General features: G+C 43.2%; 1 long non-coding RNA gene across 1 annotated transcript in view; it reads left to right on the forward strand.

Annotated features, from left to right (window-relative positions):
* LOC122542648 overlaps window positions 1-5,553 on the forward strand; it is an 89,735-nt gene extending 84,182 nt beyond the window's left edge. Inside the window, exon 3 of the long non-coding RNA XR_006309842.1 lies at window positions 5,292-5,553. This is a non-coding gene — a long non-coding RNA (uncharacterized LOC122542648). The remainder of the gene's footprint in view (window positions 1-5,291) is intronic.
* The last annotated feature ends 14,748 nt before the right edge of the window (window positions 5,554-20,301 follow it).

The raw sequence follows: 20,301 nt of genomic DNA on the forward strand, positions 1-20,301 counted from the left end.
ACTTTACTTTTAATGGCATTGATTGAAGAATAAATATTGAGCAGCACACCAGACAACTGAACCTGCCCTTTTGGATTGTGCTTTTGGATCTGCTGTCTTTGTCTGAGAGGGAAGGCAAGGTCTTAGTTTAAAATCGAGACAGCACTTTTAGCAGTGAAGTCTGGGGTCTGTACTCAATGTACTGGGATGGAACTGAATCCAAGAATCTTCTAACACACAGGCTTGAGTGAGACTCTGAAATGCTTGTACATTCCTTTTGGTCTTTCTTTTGCAAACCTACAACAATTGCAATGCACATTTATAAACATTTTCAGATCTTGTGGCACAGTGGGTCTTAGCTTGACAGCCTGAATGGCACAGTGGCTCAGTGGTTAGCACTACTGCCTCACAGCACCATGGACCTGGGTTCAATTCCAACCTCAGGTAACTGTCTGTTTGCATGGAGTTTGCTCATGCTCCTCATGCCAGTGTGGGTTTCCTCCTACAGTCCTAATATAGAACAGGGTGAGGTGGATTGGCTGTGTTAAATTACCCATAGTGTCCAAAGATGTGTGGGCTAGGTGGATTAACCATGGGAAATGTAGGGTTATAGGGGTGGGGTGGATTTGGGTCGGGTGCTCTTTGGAGGGCTGAATGGCCTGATTCTACACTGGAGGGATTCTATGCACTAGAGAGGTATAATAATGTATCTGGGCTGGTTGATTAAACACACTCAGCATCTGTTGAATGCACTAATTGATTATGTGTCAAAGACTCTTTCCATGTCTATTACCCACATCCACAATCCCAGGTCTTGTCACAAAATGGGTTGCTTTCGGTCCAGCCAGCCCATTTTCAACTATTTATAATCCACAGTATCACTCATATAACTTCCCTTCTTTGTTGGTTTACTATCAACAGTCCCTTTGTCTGTCTATCCCTCTTTTTCGCCCTCTGGACTCTCTCTCCACTTAGCCACCTACTCCTTCTCCTCCCCCTGCCATCCGTCATCATCAAAATAAATGCTGCCTTTTCCTCGATGTTTCTAGTGCTGAAGAAGGGTTACTGGCCTCAAAGTAACACTGTCTCTCACTACGGATACTGGCAGACCTGCTGAGTTTCTCCAAATCTTTCTATTTTTGTTTCTTGCAGGTGTCCAGCATCTGCAGTTTTTTGTTTTGTTAAAATAATAATGGTGTCAGGGCTGTTTCTGAAGTGTCCTCATTGCCATTTTTTTGATTTGATTCCCTACAGTGTGGAAATAGGCCCTTTGGCCCAACAAGTCCACAACCGCCATCTGAAGAGTAACTCACCCAGACCCATTTCCCTCTGACTAATGCACCTAAAACTATGGGCAATTTAGCATAGCCAATTCACCTGACCGACACATCTTTGGACTGTGGGAGGAATCCCACGCAGACACGGGGAGAATGTACGAACTCCACGCAGACAGTCGCCAGAGGCTAGAATCGAACCGGTGTCCCTGGCGCTGTGAAGCACTGAGCCACCGGGCCACCCCAAATTTGCTGTATACTTCAACTCTTGGACCAATACAGAGATGCCATCAGTTTCTATGTGTACAACGGGTTTTATTTATAATGTCCAAATGTCTATTTACATACTTAATTCTGTCTTACAGTTCACTCGACAGTCTGGTACCTTTCCCTGAGTCCACAGCCAGGATCAACTATTCAAGCACAGTGAGCATGAATAGTTAACAGAATCTCACAAATACACACAAATTGAACACCATGGTGTTTTCATAAATTTTATAAATTAATTGTGCAAACATTTTAGTTTGGATTGATTGGGCACCATACTCATAGAAGGCAGAAATAAAGCAAGGAATGGTGGGTGTTGGAGATCTGAAACAAACTAAAACAGAAATTGCAGGAGAAACTTGGTAGGTCTGGAGAGAAAACAGTTTTAACTCTTCACATCCAGTGACCCTTCTTCAGAACTGTGTTAACCGTTTTTCTCTCTACAGATGGGCTGCGTTTCTCCAGCAAATTCTGTTTTCGCTTGCCGAAGGAGGAAATAATTGTTTCAGTAGAGTATCAAGTTACAATCTGTCAAGTGCCATTGGCAAATTAAAGTTAACTAATCCAAATTTTCCCTCCTTCTCAGTGCCTTTGGTTGCCCTCTGTCAGATCAACTAAGATTAAATTGTAACCTTCTTTGGCATTCTCAGTCTCTTCAAGGATATTCAAGGGGGTTTCTTCACGGTATATGTCATGCTGGATTGTCTTAATGCACTGCATATAACATCTTAACATCAAATGCTACTCGGCATTGTTAGTGGTAATTCAAATTTGGTACTGAATCATTGATAATGGACAGAAAGGATTTCGAAAATGGAAGGAACTTTTTGATGGGATGCCCAGAACAGTTTCGATCTCTAGTCAGGCACTCAACTATATAACCCATTATCAAGTATCTCCAAAGTCCAGTGCTATTTGTCTCTTAGAGGCATATAGCTAAGAGTGGGAAGTATTTAAGACACCACATGAGCAGTTATTCACCAGCTGAACAGAGCACGAGGAGAATTCTACATGGTCTGAGATACGCACTTGGCCATTTCAAACTGAGAGGAGGAGTGGAGCGTAAAAGGTTGAAGAGTGACCTTACAGAGGTTTATAAAATCATGAGGGGCATGGATAGGGTGAATGGCAGGTGTCTTTCCCCTAAGCTGGGGGGTTTTAAGACTCGGGAGTACGTTTTTAAGGTAAGAGGAGAAAGCTTTAAAAAAGACATGAGTGGCAAATGTTTTACACAGAGGGTGGCTCGTGTGTGGACTGAATGCCGGAGGAAGTTTTGAATGCAGATACAGTTGTCATGTTTAAAAGACATTTGGCTAAGTTCATGAATAGTAAGGATTTGGAGGCATACAGGCCAGGAGCAGGCTGGGAGGGCTAGTTTAGTTTGAGATTATGTTTGACATGGACTGGTTGGATCAAAGGGTCTGTCCCCATGCTGTATGACCCTGTGATATAAGGGGATTTTTGTTTACGCAGAGGGTAGTTCATGTGTGGAATGAGCTTCCAGAGGAAATGATGGATGTGGGTACTGTTGAAACGCTTAAAAGACATTTACATAAGTACACGAATAGGAAAGGTTTGGAGGGATATGGGTTAGGAGCAGGGCAGGTGGGACTGGTTTAATTTGGGATTATGGTCAGCACGGACTGGTTGGGCCGAAGGGTCTGTTTCCATACTGTATGACTCTAAATTCCTTAACTTCGAGATTGGTGAACTGTGGAATTCTTTACCCCAGGAGGCAATCACCGAACATATTTAAGAAAGAAATAGGTGGACTTCTAGTATGTAAAGGTCTCCGGGGTATGGGGAGAAATCAGGAGTATGGAATTGTGACAGACGAGCAACTATGATCACGTTGATTCTGGATCAGTGGCGCTGGAAGAGCACAGCAGTTCAGGCAGCATCCAACGAGCAGCCAAATCGTTGATCGGCAGTATGGGCTCAATGGCCAACTCCTGCTCCTGTTTTTCCCCATGTTTCTATATCTAGCCAGAATCAGCCTTCAGAGGATTTATTCCTCTCCGCACTCGATTGGTTATTTCTGGCTGTGGACTCAGGGAAAGGTAAACGAATTGTAGAATGAGCTGTAAGACAGAGCTGAAGCATGTACATATATAAACTGGTGACACCTCTGCATCAGTCCAACGGGTAAAGTATATGACAAATTGGCAATGAGGAGAGTTGAGAAGTATTAAACTTTGACAAGGAATTACCAGTCCCGGAGATCTGAAAAATAGAAACTGCTGGGTAAACTCAGCAAGTTTGGCAGCATCTGTGAAGAGGGAAAACAGTGTTAATATGTTGAGCCCAGTGACCCTTCTTCAGAAGTAGAAACATAGAACACAGAGCATTACGGTGCAATGCAAGATCTTTGGCGACCTATGAAACAAATCTAGAGCCCATCTAACCTACACTATTCCATTATCATCCATATATTTATCCAATGACCATTTAAATGCCTTTAAAGTTGGCAAGTCTACTAGTGTTGCAGGCAGCGTATTCCACACCTTTACTACTCTGAATAAAGAACGTACTGTCCTATATCTGTCCTATATCTATCACTCCTCAATTTAAAGCAATGTCCCCTGGTACTAGCCATCACCATCTGAGGAAAAAATCTCTCACTGTCCACCCTATCATCTTGTATGTCCCTATTAAGTCACCTCTTAAGCTTCTTCTCTCTAACAAAAGCTGCCTCAAGGCACCAGCCTTTCCAATGCTTCCATATCTTCCTGTAATGCTGTGACCAGAACTGTACGCAATACTTCAAGTGCGGCCACACCAGAGTTTTGTACAGCTGCAACATGACCTCGTGGCTCGGAAACTCAATCCCTCTACCAATAAAAATTAACACACCGTACACCTTCTTCACAACCCTATCAACCTGGGCAACTTTCAGGGATCTATGTGCATGGACACTGAGATCTCTCTGCTCATCAAGAATCTTACCATTAACCCAGTATTCTGTATTTCTGTTACTCCTTCCAAAGTGAATCACCTCACACTTTTCCACATTAAATTCCATCCTCACCTCTCAGCCCAGCTTGTAGCTTATCTATATCTCTCTGTAACCTGCAACATCCTTCTGCAACAACTCTACCAACCTCAGTGTCATCAGCAAATTTACTAACCCATCCTTCTGCGCCCTCGTCCAGGTCATTTATAAAAACAACAAATACCAGCGGCCCCAAAACAGATCCTTGCGGTAGACCACTAGTAGCTGAACTCCAAGGTAAACATTTCCCATCAACTGATAAATCACTCTCAATCCCATGTCTCCATATTTTCTGCAATAGCCTACTGTGGGGAACCTTATCAAACGCCTCACTGAACTCCATATACACCACATCAACCGCTTTATCCTCATCCACCTGTTTAGTCACTTTCTCAAAGAGCTCAGTAAGGTTTGTGAGGCATGACCTACCCTTCACAAATACATGTTGACTATCCCTAATCAAATTAATCCTTTCTAGATGATTATAAATTCTATCTCTTATAATCTTCTCCAAATTTACCCACAACCGAGTAATGCTCTCGGAAAAGGTGCAGGAAGAGGTGGCATTTATGTTAATGATAGTGGATAGGGAGAAGGGCGATTGGATAGGTGGGGAAACAGAGCTTCAGAAAGGAAAAAGAGGGATAGCCAGACAAAGGGATTGTTGATGGAAAGCCTGCTAGCTCATGGATTTCTTGGGGGAAAACCCCATTCTCCTCTTGGTCTGTCTTCTAGTGAAATACCACAGATCTATTCTTCTTTTCATCTGCTCTCCACAGATCCTCCTCAGGCTGACCGCGGTGTGACCCCAGACTGAGCACCTCCTTCTTCAATGCTTCAATTGCGAATTTGCATCTCTCTATCGGCCCCCACACCCACTGCTGCCTGAAGACAGCTGATGTGAGTCTTGTCCACATCCAACCATCGCCTCATGGAGTGGATGCCTACTTGCCGTCTTCTCCGACCAGCCTGGGAGTCTTGGAAGAGCTCGGCTGTTTGGCAGCAGATTGTTAAATTGCCCATTATGTTAGGTACATTAGTCAGGGGTAAATGTAGGGGAATGGGTCTGGGTGGGTTGCTCTTCAGAGAGACGGTGTGGACTTGTTGGATTGAAGGGCCTGTTTCCATACTGTAGGGAATCTAATCTAATCTAATCTATATAAAGTGCCAGTATACTAACCTTGCTCGAGCATGGAACTGAGTAAGTCCCAGCCACACCAGGATTTGTTCCATACACTGTGTCTGCTGAATAGAGGCTGTAAAACACAAGTGATGGACCACACTCTTGACTCTAATCGCCAGCATCTGCAGCCCTCACTTCCTCCTAGAGCTAGTCAATCCTGGATGCTCTGACTCCAGGCCTCACAAAGCTGAAGATATTCGAGTCAAGATGGAGATTCTGCCAGACATCTGCCAAGGCAAAGGACTTCACCCAAGTGCCTCAACTTCCCACTGATGCTGTGTTCATCTGGGTGCCTTTGTGGTCTCTCCCCTCAAGGGGACAAACTGCAACTCTGGTGTCAATTTGTTGAGTTTGTTATTGAGTTTTCCCTGGTTCCATTGTGAAAAGATGTTTGTATCAAATTCTGTAATGGTCAGTACTAAACTATTAAAGTTAACAAGACATACACGTGATCAGTCGATGTTTTCTAATCAAGATGTACAAAGACATGAAGTTACTCTGTGCTGATTAGAACGAAGAATGAATTTAAAAAGAGTTCTCTCTGTTTTTGCCTTCTGTCTCTCTTTACCTCTTACTATTGTGCTTTTTTTTCTCAATCCAAACTTTAAACTGCACTCTAACATTTCTGAAGTTGTGCTTTGTTAGGATTTCATGAAACCTGTGCTTCGATGATATAACTTTGCTTGAATGGTATAACTTTAAAGGGACACCAAACAGAGATCTGAGAGTTTGTGTACAATGGAGAGTATCTCAAATCTATGTGAAATATATGATGTGGAGGTGTCGGTATTAGACTGGAGTGAATAAAGGTAAAGTCACACGACACCAGGTTGTAGTCTAGTAGGTTTATTTGAAATCTCAAGGTTTCGGAGCGTTTCTCCTTTATCAAGTGAAGTTTTAAAAAAGCGCACGGGCACAGAATTTAAAGGCAGAGAGATCAAAAGATCATACAACTGGTGTGAGTGGAGTGTCAACCGATTGAATAATAAGTCTCTGCAGGTGATCAAGAGTGTCAGACAGTGGGAGTAAAGTATCAACAGCTGAATAGTAAGTGAAGGAATGACCTACAATCTGATTAATTGACGCAGACAGATAATTGCAAAAAAATTAAAATTAAGATGGTGCTGCAGACAAACCAAATGATTGGAATTACATGATAGGTGTAAGTGTCACATGCCAAGGGTCTAACCAAAGTAACAAGTAATCCAAAACTATACAAACTAATTAAGGTAGAGAGAGATCATAACAAGTTATCAAGGTGATGGTGTCAAAACAAGACAGTAAGGAAGATTTTACAGATGCGCAAAAATATGGTGGGTTACATGAAGCACGACACGAAACCCAAGATCGTGGTTGAAGCCATCTTCACGGTTATGGAACTTGGCTATCAGTTTCTGCTCAGCAATTCTGCATTGTTATGTATCTCAAAGGCTGGCTTGGAGGATGCTTACCTGTTGATGCATTCCCTGACTGGGAGGGAACATCCCTGTCTGGTGATTAATGCATGGTGTCCACTCATCTGTTGTCATAATTTCTGCATGCTCTCACCAAAATACCATGCCCTGGGGTACCCTTGCCTGCAGCGTGAGAGACAACATTGACCGAGTCACAACAGTATCTGCCGTGTACGTGGTAGGTGATATTTCCATGTGTGATGGTGGCATCCATGTTGATGAGCTGACATGTCTTGCAGAGGTTGCCATGGCAGGGTTGTATGGTGTTGTTGTTGGTGTTGTCCTGAAGGCTGGGTAGTTTGCTGTGAACAATGGTCTCTTTAAGGTTTGGCGGTTGTTTGAAGGTGAGAAGTGAAGGCGTAGGGATGATCTTGGCAAGATGTTCGTCATAATCGATGACATATTGAAGGCTGCAAGGAACATAGCATAGTCTCTCTAGTTCGAGGAATTACTGGATGATGAAGGGTACTTTATCAGTCTAGGACCAAGTGGATGCGTTGTAGGATGGTTACTGGTGATTGGCAGTTGTTGGTATTGAGTGCTGAGGCTGTTGCAGCGATCCTGTCATGATGGGGGATGCTGGTGCAGAGTGCTGAAATGTCCATTGGGACAAGGAATGTTCTTGATTCGAATGGTCCATGGGTGCTGAGTTTCTGTAAGAAATCTGTATTGTCGTGACAGAAGCTTGGGGGAGTGAGGAGTGTCCTTGTACAATGGGTTTCAAAACATAGGGAGGGATGACCTTGTGGTGTTATCATCAGCCTTATTGATGCAGGTAATGTCATGGGAGCCTAGGTTCAAATCTCACTAGGGTAGAAAGTGGAATTGAAATTCTATAAAAATCAGAATTAAGGGTCTAATGATGACTGTCAAACATTTTGATAATTTGGACTAGAGGACAGGAGACACCTTCTGGTGGACTAATGTCCTTTAGGAACACAACTTCCTTTAAGGAAAGAATCTGTCATCCTTACCTGGCCTGGCCTATACCTGACACCTAATCCACAGCAATGTGTTGACTCTGGGCAATTAGTGATGGGCAGTAAATGTTGGCCTAACCTAATATGAATTTAAAAATAAAATCCAGGTGGGTCATAGCTAGTGCCCATTTTGAGGCATCATATTTTAAGAAAAATGTGAGAGAGTTGCAGCCAGGTAGAGATGTTTATTAAAATACTTCTGGGGAGAAAGGTGTTATAGTTAATTGGATAGACTAAGGAAGCTGAGTTTGTCTTCCTTCAAGCAGAAGGTTTAAGTCGAGATTTGATATAAGCATTTTAAAGCATGAAGGTTTTAGACAGAGTCAATAAGAAAGACTGAATGGTCAATAACAGGAACACACATATTTAAAGTGAATTTACAAAGGAAATAGGGATGAGGTGAGGAGAAACCATTTCATACAACAAACAGTCAGGATTTGAAATGCATCCCAGAGAGGATGGTGCTCACAGATTCAGTAGAGAATTTGTAATAGAAATACGCAAAGGAAAAAGGGATATTGAGAAAGTGCCAGGGAGTGGGACTAGCTAGATTGCTTATTGAAAGAGCGAGAGCAGACTTGATGGGCTGAATGGCCTCTTTCTAAGATTTTATAATCAGTGCGTGGAGCTGTCTACTTTCCGTGTGTCACATTAATAAAGTTCATTCCATGTTTTATCTTGGCAAACAAGTGTTTTCGACTTGTTCACTCATAAATTATTTTTGTGGCATGAGTTATAAGTATTTGAGTATCAAATAAGATCCCAGACTGTTCCCCATTCAGACTGGGCTGTGACCCTGTTTAAATGGGTTCCCACTGAGGCATGTGTCCCAGATTTGCTCGGGCCAGAGCTCAGATTGTGTTCAGTTCAGACAAGGTACTTCGTGGATTGGAGACAATTATTGACCTTCGACGATGGGTCAAAATGGATGAAGTAAGGGATAGCTACTCCACTACTCATTACACAGCTCCCTCACATTTCACTTTCACTTCGATAAAATCATGATCAGTTTGGAGCCAATAAATTTCTTGCTGCTCACATGCTCATATCTCGCTTTCTACTACATCAAGAACTCTCTTGAATGGTACTCAATTAACCTGGCATCATTACCATCAAGACAAAATCTTCATGATCTTCATTCACGTCTACTCTTGAGGATAGAGTGCAGCACTTGGTTGGCTGGTTGGCAATGCAGATTGATACCAACAGCATGGGTTTAATTCTTGCACTCACATATAGAAGGGTGCACAGTGATTACAATTGGTCTCCCAAACATTTGAAACGCTATATTAATAATTATTTTATTTTAAAAAATCAATTTCTAGAGGAATGATGTGCTGTTGCCACATTCATAAATGCAAATATATTGGTAAACCTTAATTCAGTCCATGAAAAGTTAACATTTAGCGTATTTTCAAATTATAAGAATGGGGAAGGGCAACATGTGGAGGGCTTTGTGTGTTTGTCTGAGGTGCTGATAGAGTAGACAGTATCATGGCAGTCAGGGCTGGACAGTAATGCAGAGTAATGGCAACACTGTGCATTTAATTCCTGTGCTAGCTGAGGTCACCATGAAGGACTCTCTTCCTCAATCTCTCCCCTTGCCGAGGTGTCTTGACCCTCAGGTTAAATCACCACCAGTTGTCTCTCTCTTAAAAATGCTTTGGTTGGATGATGGTGACTTTACCTTTACAAGGTCATGTTAACTCGCTGCCTAATAAATGTGTACACTGCATGCTGAATAGTGCTGCTATTGGCACACCGAAGCAAATTAATTGTGTTTACCACTTGCTGGATGACAAGGCAGTGCAATTCCCCAGCCCATCTTATGTATCTCATCTAAAAGTTGTCATGTTGCATTTGGTTATTTGGTTCAGTGAGCACTTAGTACAGTCAATGTAAAATAACAACACTAGCATTCTATAGCTAAACCTAATTAGTTCAACACAACGTGTTTATCAACATTGCAGCATCAATGCAGTTTGACCAGGAGCTTTCCTAACTGAGACTCAAGATCCCCCATGTGGTCAGAAATGAGATTTTGGAATCGTGTGTGTAGTGATTGTAACTAGGTTAGTCAGCTGGACCTTATAAAATATGTGTTCCCTGATTGGGGTCATTCCAAACAGGCAGCCATTGAGTCATATAATTGTACAGCACAGAAAACAGACACCTTGGTCCAATCGTCCATGCCGACCAGATATCCTGAATTAATCTAGTCCCATTTGACAGCATTTGGTCCACATCCCTCTACACCCTTCCTATTCATATACCCATCCAGATGCTTGTGAAATGTTGCATTTCACCACTTCCTCTGAAAGCTCATTCCATACACACACCACACTCTTGTGTGAAAAAGTTGCCCCTTTGGTCCCTTTTATATCTTTCTCCTCTCACCTTGAACCTATGCCCTCTAGCTTTGGACTCCCCTACCCTAACCATGCCCCTCATGATTTTAGAAATCTCCATAAAGTCACCCCTCAGCCTCCAACGCTCCAGGGAAAATGGCCCAAAGAGTCTGTTTCCATGCTGTACACCTTTATGACACAACTATCAGTTCTGAAGAAGGATTCAAAACATTAACGCACATTTAAAGTGATGTGCAAATGAAGCAAGGCCAGTGTGAAAGAAAAGTCATTTTCACACAACAAATACTTAGGAAGGAACTGCCTGCTAATGAGGTGGATCAAGCTGAATTGAAGCATTTTTGAGGGCATTGGGTGATTATTTGAAGAGAAATGGTGTGCACTGAGGTGAGAAAACATATCTTCACCTTGAGGGCGGTCAACCATTCATAACATCCCTACAGTTTGGAAACAGGCCATTTGGCCCAACAAGTCCAAACCAATCCTCTGAAGAGTAATGCATCCTCCTACCCTATTACCATAACTAATACACCCAACCTACTCTCCCTGAAGACTACGGGGAGAAAACATATCTTCACCTTGAGGGCGGTCAACCATCATAACATCCCTACAGTTTGGAAACAGGCCATTTGGCCCAACAAGTCCACACCAATCCTCTGAAGAGTAATGCATCCTCCTACCCTATTACCATAACTAATACACCCAACCTACTCTCCCTGAAGACTACGGGCAATTTATCCTGGTCAGTTCACCTAACCTGCACATCTGGGAGGAAACCAGAGCACCTGGAGGAAAACCACGCAGACACAGGGAGAATGTGCAAATTCCACACAGGCAGTCGTCCATGGCTGGAATCAAACCAGAGTCCCTGGCACTGTGAGGCAGCAGTGCTAACCACTGAGTCACCATGCCACCCTACAAAAGGGAAGTTGCAGTGCCCATATGGCAGTGCTCCTGACCAGAATCGAATGTCACTACATACTACAGAGTCAGTTATCCCAGGTAACAGAAGCCTATGGAAGCCAAGCTACTGAAGAGATTGAAGAAAGAGATTGATACATTTTTAGAGATTCAAGGCATCAAAGTGAATGGAGAGAAAGCATAAATATGACATTGAGCTCGAGGATTACCCATGATCACATGTTGGAACAGGCTCAAAGGGTTGAAAGGTCTACTCCTGCTCCTATATTTCAATATTGGCAAATCATATTCTAGTGCATCTTTATTCACAGGAAGTAATTGGGTTATCAAGGGGTTAATGAATTGTAGAATGGCTACAACACAAAGGGACGCATTGGCCTGGTATATCATACCAAAGAAAATGAACATACACAACAGGAAATTGGAACAGAAGTATACCATTTAGCCCCGAACCTACTCCAACATTCAATTAAAACATAACTGAATGTTGTGGTTTGAATTCCACATTTCCATTCACCCTTGATTCTTCTACCTAACATGAATCTGTCCATCTCAATCTTAAAAGCATTTAATGACTCCATCTCCCATTGCCTTCTGAGAAGGAGTGTTTAGAAATTGCAAAGTGAAACACGTCTCCTCATTGTCTACCCTGAAAGATGTCCAATAATGCCCCCTAGTTCTGGACTGACCACCAAGAGGGGACATCCTTACCATGTCTACCTTGCCAAAACTGTTCTTGAACACTTTAACAAACTCATCCTTCACTCTGCTAAACTCCAGTGGAAATAAGCCCTATCTCCATAAGACAACTCACACAATCCAGATATCAATCTAGCTAAACCTCCTCTGAATCACCTCAATGCATTTACATCCTTTTTTTAAATAAGGAGATCAAAACTGCGCATAGTAAGCGAGATGTGATCTCACCAGCAACCTGTACAACTGACTCATGACATGTTTTCTTCAATGTTATATTCCTGTTGTTATAATGGGTAGCATCCCATTAGATTTTTTGATTATATCTGCATACAACTCGGGTGTGACTCATACAGCAGAAATCCCAAAACACTGTGCTCCTCAGAAATCTGCAGTGATTGACGTAATACTCTTCTTTCTCATTTTTCCTGCCAAGGTGACGAACTTCATATTCTCCCATATTATACTCCATCTGCCAGAATTTGCCCACTCACTCAACCTATCTAAATCCATTTGCAATTTCCTTATGCCTACTTCACAACACACTTTCCTACCCATTTTGATGACATCTACCAACTTAGAGATCATGCAATCACTCCTCTCATCTTTGACATAAATTGTAAAAAAAGTTGAGGCTGCAGCAGAAAACCCGGAGGGAGGGATTGTATAGGACTTTAGTGAAGCTCTTCTGGAGTACTCTGTCCAGTTCTGGTCACCCTGTTGTAGGAAGGGTATCACTAAACTGGAGAGGGTTCAAAAGAGATTTACCAGATTGTTACCAGGAATGGAGGGTTTGACTTATAAGGAGAGGCTGAATAGGCTGGGACTTGTTTTCACTGGAGTGTAGGAGGTTAAAGGGTGACCTTATAAAGGTTTATAAAATCATGAGGGGTATAGTTAAGGTGAATGACAGGTGTCTTTTCCTTAGGATGGGGGATTTCATGACTAGGGGGCATATTTTTTTTAATTTTATCAGCTCCTATGAGACCACTCCCCTCATTCTTCTACACTCCAATGAATATATCCCTAAATGATCCAGTCTCTCTTCATACCCCATCCCTACCTTCCCCAAGCTGTGCCGTATTCAATTAATCCACTTGATTGGCACTCCATCCACAAACATTCACTCCCTCCATCTCTCAGTCACAGTGGTGTGTACCATTTACAAGATGCACTGCACTTGCTAGGGCTTCTTAGACAGCATTTCCCAAACCCAGGCCGACTTCCATCTAGAAGGACAAGGGAAACAGATACATGGAAACACCACAAGTTCCCCTCTGAATCACTCACCATCCTGACTTGGAAATATGTTGCTGTTCCTTCACTGTCGCTGGGTCGCAATCCTGGAACTTCCTCCCCAACAGCTTTGTGGGTTGACCTCCAACAAATGGACTGCAGTGGCTCAAGAAGGCAGCTCGTCCCCACCTTCTCATGGGAATCTAAGGATCGGTAATAAATGCCAGCCCAGTCAATGATGCTCACATCCCAGGAAGGAATAACAAAGTTCCCTATTGTAATCCTTCCATCATTTACACAGACAGAAGGGAATTTGGTCAGAGCTGTTCGAGGATAGGAACACTTGTTTTAGTGGAGCCCTTGCTACCATTTCCAAAATATTAGGACATGAAGTGAAAGCTGAGCATCTAGCTTTGCAGAACTGCATTCCTGTTTGCCAGTCTAATTAAAAAAAAGTTAGAACATTTGGCTCTGAATTGGACTCACATCCGTGCCTGTTTGATGAAATATTAGGCCTGGCATTGGGATAAGATTTAATGATCACTGAGCCTGCTGTCTATTCAGTGATAAAGTTCCTCTGTGCACATTATTAGGTCCATCTGCTTGATTTGTGTAATCTTGCTGTAAATGCTGTCAAAAGACTTTGTTAGCTGAAGAAAGCGGGATTGGCCTGGACTGGGTTGTCAATTGTCTATAAAAGCAATAGTGCGAGGTCTTTGTCCTCTTCTGATGTTCATATCGACTTAGTCAATAACAAATGTCAGCCATCTTCTTCTTTCAATTTTCCTTATCTGGTAATTTAAGATCATCCAAAACTCTGCTGCCCACGGCATAACTCATATTATGTCCAATTCACTCATCACCCTGTGCCAACTCATTTACATTGGTTCCTAATTAAGCAATGCTTTGATCTTCAAATTATCATCACCACTTTCAAATCCTACTACAGGCTTGACCCTCCCTTTCACTGCAATCTATTCCAACCCCATATCCCTCTGAGAGATGCCTCTAATTCTGAAATCTTGAATGCCCTCTATTTTAATCATTTCAGCACTGGTGGTTGTACCTTCAGTTCCTGAGCTCCAGAATCATAGAGTGATACAAATCCTTCAGTCCAACTAGTCTATGCCAAACAAACATCCCAATCTGACCTACTCCCATTTGCTAGTATTGGGCCCATATCCCTCTAAACTTTTCAGATTCATCTACCCATTTGATGACTTTTCAATGTTGTAATTGTACCAGCCTCCACCACTTCCTCTGGCAGCTCATTCCACACAGGCACCGCCCTCTGTGTGAACAAAGAACCCCTCACGTCCCTTTTAAATTTTTCCCCTTTTGCCTTAAACCTATGCCCTCCAGTTTTGCATAGCCCTACGCTGGGTAAAAAAAATACCTTGTTAATTTATCCTATCTATGCCCTTCCTGACTTTATTAACCTCTATAAGGTCACCCCTCAGCCTATGGCACTCCTAGGAAAAAGAGCCCTAATTATTTAGTCTCTCCCTGTAACTCAAATTTACCAGTCCCAGCAACACTCTTGCAAATCTCATTCTCAGGAATTCTGTCTGAAAACATTTCTACCTCTCTGCAATGCTTTCTGGTACTCTTTCAAAACTCTCTGAGTGAGTTATTGATCATCTGCCTTGATACCTCCACCAGTGTCAATATTTGTTTTGTAACATTCTCATGAAGGACCTTTTTTTCACATGGAAGGCACTACATGAATGTAAGTTGCTGTTTGACCACTGTTAATTGCTGAAATCTTCTCTCTAAGTCAATATGTCTGCAATGTATAGCTCTGTAAACTGTTCTATTGCATGCCCTCCAACTACGTTACTGTCCATTATATCTATTCATTGATCTCTGCAGCTACTTTGGTAGCCGTTCACTTGGCTACACCGATCAACAGAACCAAAGGCCATGGTGTTCCTCTTCGGGCACGGTTTGATGTTCCAAAGCTTTGGGTCTCTTGTGTTGTTAGCGCTTCTTCACTTTCTTCATTTCTTCACTTCTCCTTCTCCAAGGCACACTAAAGCCAGTATTAGTTACTAGTCAAACATTTACGCATTGACATAAGGATTTGTGAACAAAGAGGAGAGATAAAAAGAAGTTTGGTTTACTTTTGAGACCTTGTCCTGGTCACCCTAATTGTTAGGCCCCCATCCAGCACATCCTATCTTAAGCTATAGACTCTTTAACATGGACTTACTTTGGATCTGCAACAAAACAGGGGTGGAAAATTAGCAGCTCATTGCACTTTGCTCAATTCCATTGAAAAAAAAAATTCAGGTGAAGTGTCAAAACTGTAAATGATGAACAAACAATTTTTGAGAAGATTTGTAGCTCAGGTTGATGACAAATATGTAAGTTAGCTCACTGAGCTGGAAGCTCTGGAGAGTCTCACTGATGATGTTACCTCGTTATGGTGATGAAACATCTGAAAACAAACCTTCCAGCTCAGTGAGCTAACTTATATACTTAAATGATGAACTACTGAGCTGTACCCTGAATCCCTGATTGATTGTCTTCTTCCTCATTTAGTCATATGCAAGGAAACCTTGAAGATTATATACATGTGGCACTCTGATTCTCGTTAACTTCAATATCCTGTTCAACACAACCCTGCAATCTTGTAATCAACCTCAACAGCTTCATGCCAAGCCGGTAATATTCAGGTACTGGGGCTCTCCATACCCTTATATACAGTCTCCAAAGCCAGGGGTAATAACCATTTCACTCGGCCTTTATAATGAATGTATGGAACTAGCCTTTCTCCCATCTGCACGCAGAGCCTATTTATTTATTTATATTGAAGGCCATTTGTCACTCTTCCCTCTGCGACATCTTCAGATTTTTTTGACTAATTATTGTCTATGTAGCTTGCCATTCAATTTGGTGCCATCTGTACACTTAGATGCTCGATTTAATATCCTCCTATAAATAAATATTTCCAAGTCATTAAAAGGGTGAGATACAGCAGTGCGGTTGCGATTGAATCCCTGTCAAATTTCACTGATGTTTGCTTCCAGACAAAAGATTTTTCACATACATCCCTTCTATTTATCCAGCTGTCTTCTGTGTCATTTGTCAAATCCTGACCGAATGCATTAGTCTTCATACTGCTTGTGCGCCTTTATCTGAGGACCATTTTCTGGATGTATACCAATCAGAAATCTGTCATTATGATGTGTTCCCAACATCTAATAAATCTAACAAGCATTGTAGATCCGAGCTGGCTATCATCGGCATGTAAACAGTCTGCAATGCGATGGGTATGTGCTACAGGGGTGAAAATCCAAGGGCTGTAGTAATGGTCCAGAGCTTCAAATCATTTCAAGCTATTTTGAAAGTTTGAATTCAGCTTGGGAAATTTCCTGATGGCGAAATTTGCCAGGTGGTAGGTAAAGAGGAAGGGATTATGACTGCTTCACTCGATCTTTCAGATAGGAGAAAGCGAGGACTGCAGATGCTGGAGATCAGAGTCGAGAGTGTGGCGCTGCGAAACATCAACAAGTCAGGCAGCATCCGAAGAGCAGGAGAATCGATGTTTTGGGCATAAACCCTTCATCAGGAATGAGGCTTGTGGGTTCGAGGCTGAAAGACAAATGGGATAGAGCTGGGGTATGGGGGCAGATGGCTGAGAACGCGATAGGTGGATGAAGGTGAGGGAGATGATGATAGATCAGAGGGGGTAGTGATGGACAAGTCTGGGGGGCAGTGTCAAGTTAGAGGCTTGGGACTGGGATAATATGGGGGGAGGGAAAATGAGGAAGTTGTTGAAATCCATATTTATCCCATGTGGTTGCAGGATCCAAAGGTGGAATATGAGGTGTTCCTCCTCCAGGCATAGGGTGATAACGGTCTAACGGTGGAAGAGGCCCAGAACCTGCATGTCCTTGACAGTGTGAGGGGGCTGTTCAGCCATGGGGCGGTGGGCTTGGTGGGTGCGGGTGTCCCAGAGATGTTCTCTGAAATGATCTGCAGTGGCAGTGGCAGGAGGGGAGTGGGCTGGTGGGTGGCGTGAACCTAATGAAGGAGTCGCGGAGGGAATAGTCTCTCTGAAATGCTGATAGGGGTAGGGAGGGAAATATATTTTTAGTGGTGGGGTCCGTTTGGGGGTGGCGGAAGTGGCAGAGGATGAGACGATGTATGCGGAGGTTTTTGGGGTGGGGTGGAAGGGGGACCGGGGGAGTTCTGTCTTTGTTGTGTTGGGAGGGGTGGGGATCAAGGATGATGGTGTGTGAAGCAGATGACATGCGCTGGAGGGCATCATCAACTACATTGGAAGGGAAGTTGCAATCATGGAAGAAGGAGGCCATCTGGGACTTTCTGAGGTGGAATTGGTTATCCTGGGAACAGATGCAGTGGGGGCAAAGGAATAGGGAATAAAGGATGGCATTTCTACAGGAGTTAGGGTGGGAGGAGGTGTAGTCTAGGTAGCTGTGGGAGTTGGTGGGCTTGTAGTAGATGTCTGTGGTTAGTCGGTCGCCGGAGCCAGTGATGGAGAGGTCCAGGAAGGAGAGGGAGGTTTCCGAGATGGTCCAGGTGAATTTGAGGTCAGGCTGAAAGGTGTTGGTAAAGTTGATGAACTGTTCAACCTCGTCGTGAGAGCATGAGTCGACGCCGATACAGTCATCGATGGAAGGGAGGAACAGGTGGGAGGGTGGTGCCGATATAACTGCGGAAGATGGACTGTTCCACATATCCAAGAAACAGGCAGGCATAGCTGGGTCCCATGCGGGTTCCCATGGCTACCCTTTGAGTTTGGAAGAAGTGGAGGAAAAACGCCTCATATTCCACCTTGGGACCCTGCAACCACACACGGGATAAATTGGATCTTAACAGCTTCCTCATTTCCCGTCCCCTCCAAATTATCCCAGTCCCAAGCCTCCACTCGACACCGCACTCCAGATGTCTCCATCACTGCCTCCTCTGACCTATCACCTTCTCTCTCACCTTCATCCACCTACTATTTTCTGAGCTGCCTTCCCCTCAACCCCCCCCTCCCATTTATCTCTCAGGCCCCCAGGCCCACAAGCTTCATTCCTGATGAAGGGCTTTAGCCCAAAACATGGATTCTACTGATCCTCGGATGCTGCCTGACTGGCTGTGTTTTTCCAGCACCACACTCTCGACCTGGATGATTCGGATAGTTGCCTCAATTCCAATGGACCCAGACGCTCTCCATCTAAACCGTGTGACTCTTCCTTGGTTTGATTAATCTTCGTTTTCTGAACGTCTTTCAGTCATGTTCAATAGTGCCACTGTGAAACAAGTAATAATAGATTTTTGACAGGTACATTTTCCAGTCTTATGATGTTCATGCATTCCCAAAGGAAGGTCCTTCACAGTATTCATCCTGTCACTTTATTTTAGTTTGTAGACTTGTGATACTTTAGAACTGTGCATCCCATGGAGCAACTCTGTGGGAGATCAGCTAGTCATGTCTTAGTCACGGCCAGACCACAGTTGACTCATTGCTGCATGCTGGTGTTATGCATGTGGACACTTTGGAGAGGGTGCAGCAGAGGTTTACGAGGTTGTTGCCTGGTATAGAAGGTGCTAACTATGAAGAGAGGTTGAGTAGGTTAGGATTGTTTTCATTAGAAAAAGGGAGATTGAGGGGGGACCTGATTGAGGTCTACAAAGTCATGAAGGGTATACGCAGGGTAGATAGAGAAAACTTTTTCCCAGGATGAGGGATTCAGTGACAAGAGGTCACGCATTCAAGGTGAGGGATGAAAAATTTAAGAGGGATATATGTGGCAAGTATTTTGCACAGAGGGTGGTAGATGTCTAGAACATGTTGCCAGCAGACGTAGTAGAGGCAGGCACGGTAGATTCATTTAAGATGCATCTAGATGGATGCATGAGTAGGTGGGGAGCAGAGGGATACAGATGCTTAGGAATTGGGCGATAGGTTTAGACAGTGGATTTGGATTGGCTCAGGCTTGGAGGGCCGAAGGGCCTGTTCCTGAGCTGTAAATTTTCTTTTCTCTTCTTTGTGCTTTGGTGTTGTTTATTCACATGCGGGATGTGGGTGCAGCTGGCTGAGCCAATTTTATTGCCCGACCCTAGTTGCTCTTGAGAAAGTGGTGAGCTGCTTTCTTGAACCACTTCTGTGGTTTGACCCACAGTGCCCTTATAGGGAGGGAATCCCAGGATTTTGACCCAGCATCAGTGAAGGCACAGCGATATATTTCCAAATCAGGATGGTGAGTGGCTTGGAGGGGATCTTGCAGTGGGTGGTGTACCCGAGCCCTTGGCCTTCGAGATGGAAGTGGTCATGGGTTTGTAAAATGCTGTCTGAGGACCTTCTGAATCAGCTTAGAGCAGAATGGGCTTAGGAGTCAACTAAACTGTTAACACTTAACCGTCTACTGGGCAATTTGGCAATAAATCTGGCCTGACCAGCAATGGTCACATCCCATGAATGAATAAACAATATAAATTTAAGTAGAGATCATTTCTTTAAGAGGAATTCATGAGGCAGATTGGTTAGTAACCATGGCTCAAACATTTTTCAAGTAGAATTTCTGACAGAAGGTGATTTCAAACTGAAGATTCAGCAATAATTGCTAAGAATAAGATAAATGCATTGACGTAAAAACAGCCGGCAAACAGTTCAGGACAATGATAAGGAAGTTGTGGCTGGTTGACTCGACTGCAGAGGGAAATGTTGAAGAATTAACACTGAACCCTCTTCAAGTCTCTCTCTTGAGCTCTTAATACAAACAAAAACAGAGAAACTCAGCAGGTCGGGTGGCATCTGTGGAGAGGGAAACAGAGTTAATGTTTCAAATCCTTCTCCCTGTTGTTTTTATTCAGTGATCTGTTCATAAAAAAAAAATTCCTTTATTTTCCAAATAAAACCCAAAAGAACGGCAGATGCTGCAAATCAGAAACAAGAATGGAACTTGCTGGAGTGGGTTTTGGAGTCAGTGAGCTCT

This window comes from Chiloscyllium plagiosum, chromosome 40, assembly GCF_004010195.1.
Source record: "Chiloscyllium plagiosum isolate BGI_BamShark_2017 chromosome 40, ASM401019v2, whole genome shotgun sequence".
Lineage (NCBI taxonomy): Eukaryota > Metazoa > Chordata > Chondrichthyes > Orectolobiformes > Hemiscylliidae > Chiloscyllium > Chiloscyllium plagiosum.